Source organism: Dermacentor andersoni, chromosome 10, assembly GCF_023375885.2.
Source record: "Dermacentor andersoni chromosome 10, qqDerAnde1_hic_scaffold, whole genome shotgun sequence".
NCBI lineage: Eukaryota > Metazoa > Arthropoda > Arachnida > Ixodida > Ixodidae > Dermacentor > Dermacentor andersoni.
In genome coordinates this window covers 41366882-41384568 of record NC_092823.1, presented here as the reverse complement: position 1 = coordinate 41384568, position 17687 = coordinate 41366882, and the positions used below count along the sequence as shown (strand labels likewise).

The following is a 17687-nucleotide window of genomic DNA, read 5'->3' as shown; positions in this document are numbered from 1 at the left end:
AGACCAAATTTCACCATACATGATTGACACTTCCACCATACCACACTGCAACTAGCACGATACTTTATTTTAGGTAAGAATTGATACTTAGAAAAAAATTTACCTTACGAAAATAATATGCCTAGCTGAAGCAGTGCAGAAGACTCGTAATTGCTCTAACTTTTTATCATTAGAAATTCCAGCTAATACAAGCAAATAGGGAGAATTTTGGTCAGCCTGCTAAGTTTTCAGTACAATTTGAAAGAGCTGCTGAATTATAACAGATGAAGTATGACTAACTTATTTAAATATTTTGACTTCCGAGGGATCAGGATGCCCTTATATGAACTAATAGAGCAGACAAAACCAAAACATTCCCTCGGATATCTTGTCGGCACCGTATCCCTGTCAGCTACCACTTCAAGATGACAAAGGAATCTGCATACCTGTTTTGGTCATAAAAATGTTTGAGTGCAACAATATGTCTGTACCTATTTACTTGTACCTATGTGTGCATGCAGATATGCAGTATGCCTAGGATTCTGTTTTGGTGCTATATTTATTCTATTTTAGATTGTTTAAACAAGAATATTTGGTCCCTAGAAGTTCAACATAATGCGAGCCAGCTGACGTCGGCTATCAAAGCGAGAATAGTGGCACAGAAGGCGACTGATAGTCTCTTCACACTTCCACTTAGTGCACATCGGTGAATCCGCCATTCCAATACGATGGTTGTAGGAGTTAGTGAATGCTACTCCTACCCACAGCCAACACAGCTGTGTTGTGTCACATCGTGAAAGGTTTGCCGGTAATTTCAGTTTCAGTGATGGGTTAGAAGCATTCCACTTAACCTACCACTCTAACTTGCAATAGTTAGGATGCACCCAACTTCACTCATTCTTAGCACATTACACGTTAGAGCACAGCTCTGATGATGCTATTTCATGTCATGAATTTCAAGACAACACCCTCTTCATGCTTTTACAGATAAAATGAACTACGTACCTCACACAAAAATGAAAACTAAATCAAGTGGCAGGGGCAAATATTCTAACAAAGGTGCATATTTTGCTTGCAACCTCAAAAGCAGTTTCACATTTGTTCAATGCAGCATCACCTGGTTGTTTTAAAAAGTGCGAGTTTATTTTCTCGCTGGTAGTCAAATCTGGGCACATGACACAGCCACACGTAAACACCAGGAATCCCTTCCAGCTAAGCAACTGTCACAAAAATTCTTGCCCGAAACAGCACACAGCAATTTTTCTCTCGACTTGGACGTTCCCAACGGAAGCTCCATAATCTGTATCTGACAGCTGCCAGTGTATGCGAATACCTGTCTGGAGATGCCATGTGAAGGGCAGTGTGTGCTTTATGCACCAGCCTAACAACCATCCTAAGAGACGGCGTCCTGGCTCTTCAATGTAACCAGAAGGTATGCAGATATGGACAGCCTCCAATGCACTTATTCCAGGAGGCAGCCCTTGGAGGTACACAGTGTGAACTTGTTGCAAATGCTGTTGTGACAGCTGCAGTATGTTGGGCAGGTTTGATCGAGAAAGACAGAAATCTTACGCACATTCTCAAGAGAGAGAGAGAGAGTGGCTTAGTGATATTTGTTAACTGAACGTTAACACTTGTGGACGTTTCCACAATGTGCTCAGGTTCAAATCTTTGCATGAAATCTGGTGCCTGTAGATCTCCTTGTTAAACTTCAGCATCCAAGCTTCAATTCTGCACAGGTTGGACTGGTAACCCAGTGTTGCTTGGTGCAATAAGAGGAAGCAGTCCAAGCGTGACTGTAGAGACAGTGCACCATGTGGTAGATCTTCTGATGCCAAAAGGAGATTTAAAGGTTGCATAAACAAAGCGGCTGACAAGTGAAGCGTGGCTTGAGCCCCGAAGTAGCCTTGAGCCCAAGGCTAATCTGCTTTCGTTGTTCCAATAACACAACTCCAGACATGTGCTGGCTGCCAAACTCCACCTTGCACCGATCCAAAGTAAAGAAGACGTCAAAGCATTGCTGCAAGAACACGCATCTTGCATCTAGCCAAGAAGCTTTTGCTCACCTATGCAAACACCTATCACTCAAAAGCAGACACAACTCTTGTAAGTGGTACGTCATTAATTTGCATGTTATCAATATCTTTTCTTGAAAGAATTTTTGACAAGTGCCATGTGACATCAGGTTTGCTCTGTTCCATGGACTCCTAACACTACATGTAGCTAGATGCTGTTTGAGATTAAATTATTCTGTGGATAAGGCAGTACAAAGTCTGGCATAACTAGCACATGTTATTTTAATCTCAAAATAGGAACCCTGTGTTAGTCCTAAGTCTGCCTACCAAACACGCAGTTTCAACAATATTATCTTTCCCATCAAACTCCAGAGTAAAGCCAACCAGATGACCGGAAACAGTTTCACTCACAAAGCTACATCTGCAATTAACAAGCAAGAATACCGAGCCAGTTACAAACACAGCACAGTACCAGCAAGAACAAAAAGAGATCCCAAATGATGCAGGACAGCTGCTGTCATTACCTTACTTGCTTTGCAGAACGTCTGTCTCTCCACCTTGACTAGTCACACCTGTGTATCACTGTCGCAACAGGGCCCACACACACACCACACCCCCCGCACATGTGCAAGAGCCGTGCGTGCTGCAACAGCTTCGGCACAAAAGCGATTTCAAGGCCATCAGAATAAGAATGGAGCACAACCCACGGCCGCAGAGCCCCACCCGGGGCTCGAAGCCAGGGTCCCAGAACCCCTCACCCCACCTCCTTCCATCGCAGAGCCAAATATAAGCCGCAAGCGAAAAGGGTTGCTCTCCCCACCCCGTTGCACCCGCTCCAAGCCTCGTATGAAAGTCTAAACAGGACTACCACGAGCCAGGCTGATGAGGAATAGAACTGGAGAGAGAAGGCATGCGACAGTGGCAGCTGCGGCAACAACAAAGGTGGCTTCTGTCCTGGCCAGCACACGAGCAGGAGGGTGGCCGAAAGGGGGGAACCCATGCTATAAAAATCACCAATGCCACCATCATCTCAGCCATCGCTGGCTTGCTGACAACGTCGGAGGTTTCTGGCACCGAAGCCAGTCTGAGAAGTAAAGTTCGTATCGAGCGAGACAGCGTGGGTCCGATGTGGCCTCTCACCATCTGCTCCCCCTCTCCTTCAGTGCCTCAAAGTAGCTCTCAAAGGAGATGAGTGGGCCGCAGTCATCAACCCTTGCCATGCATCGAAGAGCCTCAGGCTGTCATGGTTTCAGGGCCAGTCTTGCGACTTCGCAACTGTGCTGGCTCCTTTGAGAGGTATGCAGTGCGGTTCGTCGGACGACACATCGCCCTTCATAGTGTGTAACTCAGTAGCGAAAATGTGGAATGAGTGGCCTATCAGACAGTGAACATTAACACAGCAGACTTTCATGATGATATGTTGTAGTTGATCTTCACTTTGAATCCCATTTGGATTAGCTCACAAGACATTTCAGTGGTACAATTACTCTGACAAACGTAACCATGTGGTTCTATCACAAGCAATGCATTCAAAGGCAGCCTCAAATCAATCTGCACTGGTCTTCAGCAACCAAATTACGGGGCGAGCGTGCACCTAACGGCTCACCAGGTTAAACTCAAATGTCATAGCCTAAGCCAATGTAGTAACACCCTCGCTGGATGTTATCTTCAGCGGCCCAACCACTAGTGAAGCTCAGCAAAAGGGCCAAGTTCGAAAAACCAATACAACTTTCAAGCCTCGCAAGTAAGCTACAATGCCCATAGTAAGGTATGAGGGTACAGCACCTGCTAAATGTTTCAGGCCCATTAAAAAAGAAGAAGAGGCTGCAAAAACACCACCATGTGCATAGGTTCAAGCTAATCCATCTTGTACGACCCAGGATCCGTCTCAGCTCATAAACAGCCCGACAAGCAAACAAAGAATGCGTGCCTCGAGGCAAGTGAAGTAACGAGCCAGCCCCCCCCTCGCCTACCTCACGGCTGAATGAACGAGGCTGTCGAAATGTTGGCAATGCTACAACCAAGGGTCCATTCTTTTCCTGTACACTCTTTGACTGATGAGTAATTGGGCTTCACTACATTGACATGTTTCTGTAAAGGCAACCCCATGTCCAGCGTGTACTCAACACACCCACGTGTTCATGTACCTGCTGATGAAGTTCACAGCCACCTTTACCTAGACGGGTACGTGTATCCCACCAGGAGGTTAGGCCACCACACACGTTCCCACTTTCTGAACTAGGCAATCAGTGAAGAAAAAAAAAAGGACACCCTTCAAAGTTCTATCAGTACAGCACAAATTATTGCTAATGGCATCACTAGTGTATCAGGGTGACAACAAATAGTCAGCTAGCCTGCATGAGCTAATTAGGTTTTACTGTAACTGTAGCAACCTAGCATTCTGTCTACCTCTACTTTATTTGTGTGAACTTACCTATGCCTGTGATGACTCCTATCCTCATCACACCTACCCTGCTTTATTTACACCACTAGTAATACTTTAAATGTCTCTCCCTTAACTCCACTGCTGACCATTCTATGTTCTCATCAGCTATCAACCCTAGCACTTCGAGAAGGTGAACATTCTCTACGGTTCATGAAGGCTGGGTTCTTGGCATCCATTACAATATGTTGAGTAGCCTCTTAGCGTTTTTGCCGTAGACAGATGCATCACGCTGTTGCAAATATTTGCTTCTGTGTGTTTTTGTCCTCAGGCAGCCAGCTCGGGTCTCAAATAGCAAGACACCAGCTCGGGTCTCAAATAGCAAGACACCAGCTCAAGTCTCAAATAGCAAGACACTATCGTTTGCGTTCTCATACGAAACTTTCTTTCCCAATTTCTTTGCTATTTCTGTAAGACTCCATGGGCTTTCATGTTTCCACCCTTCACATACAATTAACCGTGGCTATTTCTCTCGCTTCTGTTTTGATAAGCCCAGGTTGTCTTCTTATACTTCCAATTACCCTGTACTTGGATGGTAGCTTTAGTGACCTCTTTTGGCATTTCGTGCCCAAGCTTTTAAGGTACAGATATTTTTGCCCTCTAGCTGCCCACTTCTCATTGTCGATTTTCCCGAGTTCTTCAAACTTGAAGCTTCCCAACCTAAGTGCCACCAGTTGGTGATAAATTTACCTACTCCGACTTGTTAGTTTTAAGGTTGTTGTCACTGGTGTTTTTCAGCACATTTCTGGGAATACTGTATCTTGACACAGTGTATACTTGAACTATTAAATTTTTACTTTTTCTGTTACTTTTTAATCTCCCTGTACAGTGCAATGCGTTGCACTTTAAACGACAGCTGTTTCTATTATTAAAACCACACGTTCCCCTCACCTTCATTAAACTGTCACGCAGGTCCACAGAGCATGCAACTTTGCCAGAGGACACCTATAACCATCTTCTACCCCATCTCACAGCAACCTCCCTTTCCACCGCTTCAACAGCAGGTGCTACCTTGGCAGGCCCTCGCTGCTGTCACGGCACAGGTACTCAACATAAAAGTGCGTGGAAAGAGGAAGCACACAAATGAAGGGTTCTCCCAGAACAATGCTCAAAAGACACAAAGGTTGTATGCAGCACTGTGCAAGCACAACAGGTGTTGGTACCAAATTCCTCGAACCAATCACATTACTCACATGACCCACGCTGACAAGAATTGTTCAGCCATTTTGAGAATAGCGGGCAGGCGTTAAAGAGGGCCATGCAACATCATGTGGTCATTGCAAGAGCAATCCATAAGCCTTGCAGCACCCCTCCCAATCCCACTTGTAAAGAAATAACAATGGTTGCAGTCATGCCCAAAGTGCAAAGCAGTGACAGCCGCAGCCACAATCACATAAAGATGCTGCAGCACTTGCACTGCACCACACGCAATGCTCTCTTGCATCCTCTAATGTTTGTCTTCCCCGCATGACTCATGTCTCCTGGCATTCGGCTTCTCAGCAGAACATACACGCAATGGAAGGAACCAGTGTTACCACAAGAGGCAGTGCGACTGTTCTGCTGATGCGTTCTGATCTCTTGAGAATTTTATACACCCCAAGCAAAACAATAGTACAGAGAGAGTTGTCTGTAAAAACATCTCTGGAAAGGTATCAACTAGAGTATAAATCGGTTACACAGGGTACTTGAGAACATAATGACTTTGGAAAATTGGCACTATTTCAGATTAAACTGGACGTATTTTTATCAAATTCCACAGACTGCTTCGCTGCCATTTTCAAAGCTGCCCAGTAATTGCACCTTTGGTCTCAATAATTTGCTGAATGTGGCTTCAAAATATAGCTGCATGCCCAGATCTGGTGATGCAAGTTGATTTTTTGCTATTTCCTCTCCAAAAGCAGCCTTTATCATGAATATTTTATTCTGTTGTCTCTTTATTTTAGCCTCCCTCATAGTCACACTCCATAATTAGTAGTCCGCAGATTTGAATCTTGTGAACTGGGAGGCCATGATGGTTGTGACATGGCCATAGAACTTTGCAGCTGGCCCACATTGGCTCATGAAGGCCGCGTGAGAACGTGCAGAGCCATTGTTTAGGACTGGCACCCGATGTCTTCATGCACCGAAAACCTAACTATGGGTTCTTCCAATTGAAGCTTCTAGGCAACAGACATCACGACTTTCCAAGGTTGTCACTTACAATGACTGGAACATGATGGACAAGCCCAATCGTCCAGACATCAGCGTACTGGCAGTCCTTCCCTCCCTTTGCCACAAATACAAATGGCACATCACTGTTAGAGCTTCAAAGGAAAATACTGCGTCACATTCAGGAAAGTAGCAATCTCCAGGTCAGTGTGGCTGGCAGCTAAAGCAGCCATGATGCTTTTCATTTCCTCAGCCTGAAATAGGAGCCGCAATCTTAGAACTAAAGTACAAGATTGGGGATTGCGGGGCTAATGTTGATAAAGTTCAAAACCTGGACAGCTATCATGAGAGTCCTAATTTCCGCAGAAGTTCAAAGCTTTGTTCTGAAATAATTTGCACACCCCTATATAGAAATTTCTGCCAGCAGCAGCATCTCTGCCAGTGTATTCTGCCAGTAGCAGCTTGTGGAGCCGAAACTCAGCAAGATAACAAAACAGTGGAAGGGACGCTTAGGACCGTGTAACAAGTAATGGAAAGGAAAATAAGTGTAACATTCAGGGATAAGATAATGGCATTATGGATCACACAGCAAGTGAGAGTAGCTGATGTTCTAGTTGGGTTTTAGTTTAGAGGAAGAAGCAGAGCTGGGAATGTCATCTAATGAACAGAACAGACAACCAACGGTCCACTTAACAGAATGGCTGTCAAAGGAAAGGGGAATGCAATCTCAGATGGCAGAGGATTGGATGTAGTCATGAGATCAGGAAATGTGCAGGCATATGAAAAAGTCAGCTGACACAAGAAAGCAAGAAAGGAGTAATTGGAGATCCCTAGGATAGGCCTTCGTCCTGCAGGGGACAAAAAAAATATAGGCTGGGATGATATTGATCACGACACAGAGATGCTGCAGAGCTTGCAGCAAAGATCCAGCCACCATACAAAGCGCTTATCTGCAAAATCCACATAAAGTGTTGCATAGGGATGTCGCCCTCACCTATAGATTTACAGAAACAAGACGGAAATATGTCCCGGCCTCTACAGCAACGAGTTCGTGCCTCTTTTCAACAACACATACATTGTTGTCAGTTGGCACGATGGTCCCACTTTGTGAGAATTTCTTGCAAGGGAACAATGCTCTGCCTCTTGGGAGTGAGGCATGGGAGCTGCCAGCACTTCCTGCTGGCTTATCTCGAATAAACATACATGAGCTGGAAGCTGCAACAATACTAAAGTTCCGCATTACTACCGTACGAGGAAGAAAAAGAGATATGAGTGAAAGAAGCAATTTCTGACTGTGCTGACAAGCACCTGCCTACATGGGCTTTTCCCTTAGTATTTCAGGTGAGGGACATGAAATGCACTCATGACAGGATATTTCTAGCTGCTGTCAAACCTTGCATCGCAGATGTATTGGGAAAGGCTCCCCCTCTTGCTTCCACTGTCTCTGTAAGTGACCTCGGCTGCCAGCCTTGTGACCAGGCAATTGATTGATTGGACTAACCTTGATATTCGAAGCCAAGCAACACAGGGCTTATGAGATATGCTTCAGCAGAAGACTACAGCGTTACTTCAACCATTGAAGACATGTTCATGTCCGAATAAACTGATTTGATTTGAATTGGGGTTCTCAAGTGCACACCCAAAGCTCCGTATATGACAATCAAACCACATTGTTCATCTTTGATAAAAAGCGTCACCGTCATCTCTCTTCTTCTCTCACTAGCCTCAAGCCACTCCACAATAACTCCCATCTATGTTGTGCCACTGATCACTTGCTCTTTTCCAATGTCATGTTGGGAATTTTTAAAAGGTCCACCAACTTAGAAAGGTGATTTTAAATGGACCGACACATCAGCAGGTTACATTCTTTTATCAAATGTTTGCATCTCGACATAGCAGAAGGAAGCAACCTGTTGCAATCACTCAGCACAGAATGCTGGTGATTGTACGTTTGAGTGTGCCAGCAATCAGCATGACAGGCACATGTATCAACTTCAGCGTGAGGAAAGCCATGATATGCTGCCTCGTTCCACTGGAAAAACTACCGGCTGAAACTCAAATATTATCACAGGCCAACAAAAAGAGGTTATTCACAAAATGATTACGGAGATAGCACCAGCACTTGTGGTATCTCAAGTGGCGTGCTGCCATTGTCAGTAACATCGCGTGGCTGCGTGCCCACCAAAATCAACCTGCACAACGACCATAGACGGAGAAAGCTTAATGGTGCATGTCACCAAGTATCTTTACAACTCAGAGTAGTCTGACGCAAAACAAAAAAAATAAAACAACATGATTCGGTGCTCCATCAATGAGAATGAGTGTTGGCGTGTGCAATCAGTGCCTGGACAGACCGGCGCATCAGCAACAAGTGTAAGAGACAGGTGTCCATATCTTTACGACCAATGGCCATGTATCATTTCTGCTCTTTAACCCAGCTCAGAAATGACACCGCTCAGAGCTCCTTCAATGGGAATTGAGTATCAACATGTACAACAAGTATGGGAACAGACTGTCGCATGTACTCACGGACATAGCACCATGGTTACCCACCACACGAAAGCAAGCAATAGATGCCAATGAGCATTTTGCTTTAATAATGCGGCACTTGTTGGGTTCATCACAGGTAAGCTTCAAGAGAAACCTAAATTTTAACTTCTGTCACCGTCCTTTTTCTTATTTTTCCTTTGCAACATGTTAAGGTTAAGGTTCTGTGCAATCGACCTTTGAGTTGGCAGTGCAGTATGAGTGCTGCTTACTCCCAAACAAGTACGTTTCAGTAACTACATAATCCAACATGTGTTGATGCTGACACATTCTAGTGCAGAAGCGACAATCAAAAAAGCTAAAACGTAGCATGTCTCCACAGTGTTATAGATAGTACTAAATGAGTGAACACACTACGCAAACAGTCAAGAAAGTTGGTGAAACTAAAGGGAATTCTTTATCAACCCCACACGTCTTTTTTTCTTGTTTTCATACTAGTCAACCAGAGATAACCTTGAATCCTTGGCTTCAATATTAATGTAGAGGGGAACAAAAGGCAGGAAAGTTAACCAGACTTCGCCAACTTAGCTGCTTTACATAGGGTACAGAGGGAAAGAGAAAGCAAAGGCGCAAGAAAATTACTTCAGGGAAAACAAAAGATGTCTCTTTAATGGTCTGAAAAAGAAAGCTCAAAATGCCTTTAGTGGTTGCCAAGAGGAAGGTCAACGAAAGTTCGTTAGACTCAAAGCTGACTGAAGCAGCAGTTCCACAAAGGCAAGCCTTCAAAATCTGGGTGCAAGACATCAAAAGCTGTTTTCACGAGTCTCCGTTCTAAAGCTTTACAGCTTTAACCCTTGACTGACGAGTGTTGCCTACAAGCAGCACACCAGAAAACAAAATTTTTTTTCTTGCCGACTCTCGGTACCGAGTACGAGTTTTCGGGATCACTCGCTTTGGCCAGCACTGAATGACAGGCAGCAAGCGTCATTTGTTGGTTTATAGCAAGAACACAGGAGGCAGAAGAAGTTCAGCACACGACTCGCTTTCTCTTGAAAGCACAGTCAGAGGAGGCAGATCAATGCAAGATCTCGAGGTGCAGTGGTGTCGCATGCGTGATCTAAAGCAAATGAAACCTACACCCATGATTCGCACGTGACGAGAGCTGTCGGTACAAATGCCAAACAAAGTGTTAGGTGGCTTGGGGCAAAGCCAACTTCCTGTTTTCTTCTTGGGGTTTCTATTGCTGAAAAAGTTTCAGCGAAATCATATTTTTTTTTTCGTTGATTATGCTTACTTTTGCGACAGGTTTTGCACATTTAGATAGAAAATAAACATTTCTTCCGGCTATTTATATGTGCCATCCTTAAACGGTTAAAGAAGAAAGTACGCAACTGTAATGCAAACACAACACTCCGTTTCACACATAACGGGCAACGCAACAAAGGCCAGAGAGACTTCTCACATTGTTCCTAGCCAAAAAAATTTTGCATCTCATATGAAAGAAAGACACGTGTGTGCATCGTGTGATTCGACGTAACATCAAGTCTTGTACATTTTATGTTGCAAGGTACAATGCTTTTGTTACGTGGAAGGTGTCACAGATCCGAAAATACTCGCCACCAAACAAACGGAATGACAAGCCTGTGCGGCAAACGAGCGCAGCATACCGCTTGCACTAGTGACCAAAACATGGTAGCTATGTCGCATAGTTGAAGCAAAAAGGTGCACAAGTATAATTTGTGGCTTGAGATAACCACAGATCCACAAGTTGTAGTAGTATTGTGCGAAGTTGTTGCGTAGAAAGCATTGCAGATCCTACGCCAATGCAATGTAAAACACGCGCCGTGAGACCTAGAGGACAGCACAACAGGCTTAGCTTCAATAACACATGTTGGTGAGCGAGATGATACATGACTATGAAAGCAAATAGCGCTAAGAATGGGACTAAACAGAGGGACACAAGATGGAGCACTCTGTCTTGCGTCCTTCTGTTCAGTCCCATTCTCAGTGCTGTTTGCCTTCGAAGAAATGCTTAGCTTCCATAGCATTGCCTGCTAAGTATGGAATGGAGCGTACCTTGACACTGACTGGCAGTGTCAGTGTTGTCCCGCACAACCATCAACAATGTTGTCTTCACAGCTTAACTGACCATGGGATTACTATTGAAATGCTTACCCCAAGGCGGCTGATGCTATGCCAAATCTGGTGCTAAAAGGCAGCAGCTGCAACAGGAAATTCATGCTTCCCACCAGACTATAAGATCATACTTGAAAGTTATATCCCAACTAAATATTAAATTGCATCTGGACAAAAAATTCTGCATGCACAGTGCATGTTGCTATAAGCGACCTGCATCGACACAACTGCATAGTCTTTAAAAAACCCTGGGTGCATAAAAGCTATGTGGAACATGTTAGACGCTGTTAGGTGCCATGAACTGATTCATTGATGTACTTGTGATAAACAGTTGTAAAGAGATTAAATAAAATGTTTATGATGAGACTAGACAACTTTTTCATTTTTTCGTAGCGGGGGGGGGGGGGGGGGGGGGGGGGGGGTATAAATGCATCTGTATTTACATTGTCAATTTACAAGTCTGTGTTCCTGTTGCTTAGGTACCAGGTTTCATTGTCTAAATGCCAGGCTCTGCCATTCAAGCTTTTGCTAGGCTTTGGCAAGCTCATATTATGTAAAATGTCTTGCGTAACAGTCAAATTTCATTGTTACTATACATGAATTCGCACAAAAAATGGGTCAGAAAGAAACACTCTCGAAACTGAAAGTATAATGACGGAAGTATCCCTTTTCACCTTTGAAACATAAGGTCACATGATTCTGTAGTTGTGTAATCTGGACCGTTTCCTGCATCATTCACAAGCGTACGCAAGTGTGCAGACTGTAGATCGTCAGATAGGAAACGAGTGACTTTGCATGTCATGTTCAAACATCATAAGAGCCAGCAAAGGCCAGCGTTGTCACGACAGAAGCATTTCTGAGAGTCCGACATGACAACATGGTGATCACATAGGCAACACAGAACCTGCAAAACAACCAATGTCTCTGAACTGGCAATCAAAAAGACAACACTGGGGAGAAACAAGATTTCCTCTGACGCTCATACATCGCACAAAGCTACTTGTTCAAAAAAAGAAAAGATGACATATCTGCACACAGCGGCATCCAAGATGATTAATGACCCATTTTTTTTGCATGAAAAAGGTCAATGCTCACGTAGCCCATGCTAAAGCATCTGCCAAAGTCCTACAATCTCGAAGAGATGACAAGGCTGGTGAAATTGCAGAATGAAATGTCATTCTCCTAACTTTTGGCATTAATACTCAAATGACGGCAATTCTGCATTTAGCAGTTATGCCGATGAAGACAGCAGCATGAGTACGTGTCATAAATATGCAAGCTGACCTCAAACAAGTCACTTGGGCAACTGCAATGTGGAGTACAAGAAGCGCTCTGACACCCGTTTCTGGTAACAAGAGGTTTGAGCTGCTCAGAGTCACAGATCTGTATTTGATGGCAAGTACGCAACATGCTCATTTGAAAGGAAAGTTTTAACATCATGTGTAGTACCATGTATGGCCCACCTGTCCACAGAAGTTTTCAAACCACCACCGCCACCGAAAAGGTTAAATGATTCATTTAAGCAAGCACTATTTGTACCATAATGTGCAAACTTCAACACACTGTTTCGAACACGCTATTTCTGTTTGCATGCGAAAGAGATGGTAAATCATATTGGTTGTTATTGAGCACAGGTGTATGTATCCTTTATGTTCACTTCTTAAAGCAGGTAGCTCCGTGCAATGCAGAAGAGTCAGGAGTGCTATGTCAAAGGCCATCTTGCTTCTCTCCAAAGATGCTTCTCTCAACTAACAGCACAGAGACATTTGTTCTGTACAGGTTTTGCAGAGCTCATGCGATCCCCACTGTGTGATGTTGGCCTCTCCCGAAAGCCTCTTTCACGGCCTGTCGATTTCAACTGGCTCAAATGCCAGCTTTTCAGCATGAAATGCAATGTCACTAGTTTCCTGTGTGGCTACTTACAGCCTAACAAAAATTTGACAATTTTTTATTGATGCGCACTACTCATGAATCACACAGAAAGCACTCTGTACCATGCAACTCAGGCATCGCGCGACCATATGTTTGTATATGTCCATAAACGCACTATATTTCAGAGTGTGTGCGAGCCAAGCATTCCTTCCTTCAACTTCGCACTCAGCAACCAAGCCATGTTATATACTTAGTTTTTCAATTTTCTTTTTCTGTAACACTCAGATTTGAAAAAGAAATTACCATGTGCAGGAGCTAGCTGACGATAAATTGTACACGCGCAAACAATGGCAGCAGCAAGTAGCATACTAAGGATGTTGAAAGCCCCTAATATTTGGCAAGAACGGTTTCAAATCGTGAAACAGCCAAAACCACGCACGAGGAAAAATTCTGAGCGAATATTATGCAGTAAACAGATGGAAAAGACTTGCTGACAGCAGATGTGAAGAAAAAAGATAATAAAAAATGTGCAACTATGATGCAGACCTGCACATAGAGAATGAGCAGTTTGGTATGTGTTCCTGTGCACAAAACAGGGTGTTCCCAATTGAAGAAAACATCCGCCTTCAGTATGGACGAACTGGTGCAACGGAAATTTCTACAAAACGTCCGTTCTAGACTGGTACTATACCTGGTGGGTTCTCTCCTACCTAAAATTTTTGGCCCTGTTCATCTGTCCCAAATAGCTAACTGATCAATTGAATTTATTTTGCAGATTCTCAGCATGTACAACTGATTTCCTGCAGGTCCCCGACACCTCTAAATGGCTCCTAACCAAAGGTGGTCAATAAAGTTGGGTTTAATGTTCTCGACCCCGATTCTTGTTCACGGAAACAAGAAGAATGATCTTACACGTCAAATTCAGTAATGCAATTGGCACCACACACCAGAATAGGCATCAGCACGTCACATTATGCACGTGCTCAAACGCGGAGCAAACGCTCGACAGCAGAGCATGTCGATTATCATAGTTGCAGCCCCTGGGCATTACCGGCACGAAATGACACTGATTGCACAAAATTTCAAGCAGCAAATAACACAGCAGTTTAAGCAAACTGCTAAGCGCTTTTGCTAAGAGCAAAAATGCTATCGGTTCAACAGCTTCGATGCATTTGAACCAAGGCAGCTAGCTGCACAGGGCGCGACTGGCATGGCACCTGTACTATGCAAATGGAACGAAATATTTGCATTAACGGCCAAAATGCTTTTGAAATGGCAGCACCGGTGGGATGGCTCGGCACAACAGTGAGTTTCACAAGCGGTGGCCACACTGTCGTGAAGGCTGTGCTCATGAGCTGCGGATGATCATCTGCGGATGAGCGTTGCAGGGCAGCGCACACGTGTGACACGTAGCGGTCCTGACAATGACGCTTTCCCTTGAAGGCGTCCAGACAATAGCGCTATACTGTGCCACACTGCAAGGGCTCTTGCAGAACGCACAGCACTATACGAGCAGGTGCGTTCGAACGAGCGTTGTTTTCTTTGCCTCGGCCCAGCACAACCACAGCTGCTGCTTCTGCTGCTCTCAAGAACGCCGCTCACGTGATTACAATCGGCAAGGCGATTACGCGAGTCCCGGCAGACCGGAAAACATTCCGCAGCGGGACAGGCGCGCCTTACGTGCCGCGTTTTCCAAGTGTAGGTATAACGGGGTAAAACTGGGGGGAAAATACAAGGTGGCTGGCGCAAGCTGCACACGTCACAAACACCGCTGCCGCCTCACGTGGCAGCACGCACGCCAGTTACTACGCAAGCGGTCGACGTCAGCTGGTAGTAGCGTGGGGGAATTAGCCGCTAGGGCAAGGCAACGCACTGAGCTCCGAAGTGAAATTAACAGATCGCCGTTGATATGGTATTCTCGGTGTATGATTTTCTTTCTTTTCCTTAATGGTTCCTCAACGCTAGCACGTGACAACCGCAGGACCGCTACGCGCTGGGCGCAGGCGAGCCTACGTAATCGCTCAGGAGTCTTGTGTTCGTGATATATCAGGGGGAAATATGCAGACGCAGCGCGTTGCCTCGAGCCGCAATCGTATGCGAGAAAAGCGTCGCGCTTTCTCTCTTTTTTTTTTTTTTTTCTCCTTCCACGCTGCGCTCGCTCGTCCGTCGTCGACGCCGTAGCGCTTCCGTGTTTACACCATCGACGCCGCTCTCCCGCCCGCTAGTTCACTTTCGCTCGGCCGACGACAACGTAAAAAACGCTTCCTGAAAACATGCGATGCCTCCGCGCTTCATTCACAAGAGACACGGTGTGGATACGGGACGGGGGCGACGGCGAGCAAACGTCGTCGACGATACCCAGACGAAAAACTACTCGCGGTGTTGTATCGGTGCACGCGACTGCCGACGTAATCACGGCTCTCCGCTCCGCAAGAACGCGGTGGTTTCCCCTCGACGATAGGTTCTCCTCTCCGCCAACAAGCGCGGAGAAAAAAAAAGAATAATAATCGTACCACAAAAGTCTCGCGACGAAGATTAGGCGAGCACTACTGCCCCGTCGGGAACACTTCCACCTTCAGCCGCGTGCAGCCGGTGCAGCACAGCGTCTTCGCCAACGGTCGGTCGGCACGTTGAGGGGCTGGGGGGAGAAACCGAAGCCGCTCAACACGCCGCTCGAGTTAAACCGTTCTTCGGCGAGATTCAAAAGAGAAAAGACGGACGGCGCTTCAAAAATAAACCCCTCCCTCACCGCTCAGGCGCCGCGGTTTTCGAGACGTCTTGCGGCGGTTAGAAAGACTTGCCTCCGCACGAGCTAGCAGACGATCATGTGCGTGCAGGCAGCCGCGCAAGAAAAAAAGGCTTAGCGCAGATCTCGAGGGAGAGGCCTCGGAAGGAGTGCGCTCGCTCGCAGTGCACGGCGTGACTCCGGCGGCTTACTTTTGAGGGCTGCTGCTGCTGCTTCTGCTGCCGCCGCGGCTCGTCGTCGTCGGCAAAGGTCAAGGGTGGCGAGCGTCGCCGACGCTGGTCGCTGGCTTCTTCTGGCCGAGAGGGAACGGCGGCGATCGCGGCGTGACCGCCGGAAGCCGACACGCACGGGCACCATCCGCACCGAGAGCGGCGAAAGTCTCGGAAACGGCACCACCACCGCGGCTCGGGCTGCTGGGCCCAGTAACCCACATTCAACGGGCCGCACGCACACACGCACGCACACACACACACACCGTACGCCGGATTGCTTGCTTGCTTGCGGCGGGCTACCGATGCGCTCCTCCGGCAGCGGCGCGCGGCGCTACGGCAGGCCGAGGCCCGGATGTTGGCGTGAGTACGCATGCGTCGTGCGCGCCGCGCGGTGACTGCCCAGCCCCCCTGCCGCGTGAGCGAAAGTGCGATCGGTTGATCGCCTTCGATGCACTCAAATTTCTGTAGATTATAGCACGTCGGACGCGCACGATGAACACTTCGATGAAAAGTGTTCTTTTAGACCGTCTCATGCGCGATCAGCTGATCACAACGTGGGATCTTGCGAGCAGCATCTTATGAACGGAACTCAAGGATCGTCAGTAGAGATGCAGCACGGAACGATCGCGCTTCGATACTGGCCGTCGGTTGCCCATTTAGGGCAGTGATAGTGTGGAAGTCATTCAGCTGCACTGATGACATGCGTCAGTGTGTAGGCAAAGGTTTTGTACCTGTTTCCACTAACTCAAGCGCATTCTGCAAGTCGGCAACTACTGCGTGTTTGCCTTCCGGGTTCAGAAACCTTTGGTTCGTGGTTGCAGAGGTTCGGACGAGTAAATAGTTTTCTGAACTGCCGCCTGCGTATGGTTTAAAACAACTGTTTCTTGTATACTTCATCGACTCACCAAATACCCGCGTTTATATTCACGGGAAGGGGTACGGTGAGAAATGCAAGCTAGCAGACGCATTTCGATCCTTTCAGGCAGGCGTATCCATCTGGCGGTCGTTGCAAAAACTAATCAATTGAGCCTCTGAGATTCGCATTCGGACAGAGAATGCCTCTCCCATTTTCGCCTATTTTCAGCAGTTGCTCAGTTCCACGGGTCTACGCACGAAGACTCGACAAACGGAACAAAAAAATGCATCGTCTTTCTCCGCTGGGTCATGAAGGAACATTGTTTCTACCGTCCACTCTCTAGTATGACTGAAGTATGACGATTTACTGGTAAAATATAGGCGAGGCACCCGTGATCTAGCTGCTCTCTCGACCACGTCTCAGCAGAAATAACTAGGTGGTGGTTCTCGATGAATTCTTGCTTGGTTATTTCAAAAGGGATAGTTAATATATGCAGTAGAAGCTCGCGGCACGCGAATTTCTTAGAATCTCGAGAAAATATGTTCTGTATCATTCGAAACTCGTATGATCCATTACAAGCCACCATGACAGCACCAAAGCTGTGAATGGTAAATACCTTCTGTTGAAGCGATAGTTCTTGGTCACTTTGGGGACCTAAACGAAAGCTTTAACTCAAGGCCTACAATCTCAATACGTGCTAAAGCAGTATCGTTTTCCTCGGCAACCACTGCGTAAACTTTAATGAGTTTTACTACATTTTTTTAATATAAGAGAACATTTGTGACTGTTGGAA

General features: G+C 46.0%; 1 protein-coding gene across 1 annotated transcript in view; it reads right to left on the bottom strand.

Moving 5' to 3' along the window:
• The window catches only part of LOC126546264 (steroid hormone receptor ERR1-like), a 154401-nt gene extending 138038 nt beyond the window's left edge, over positions 1–16363 (bottom strand). Inside the window, exon 1 of the mRNA XM_050194417.3 lies at positions 16018–16363. The gene's annotated coding sequence lies outside the window, so the exon portion shown is untranslated. The remainder of the gene's footprint in view (positions 1–16017) is intronic.
• Between the last annotated feature and the right edge of the window lie 1324 nt (positions 16364–17687).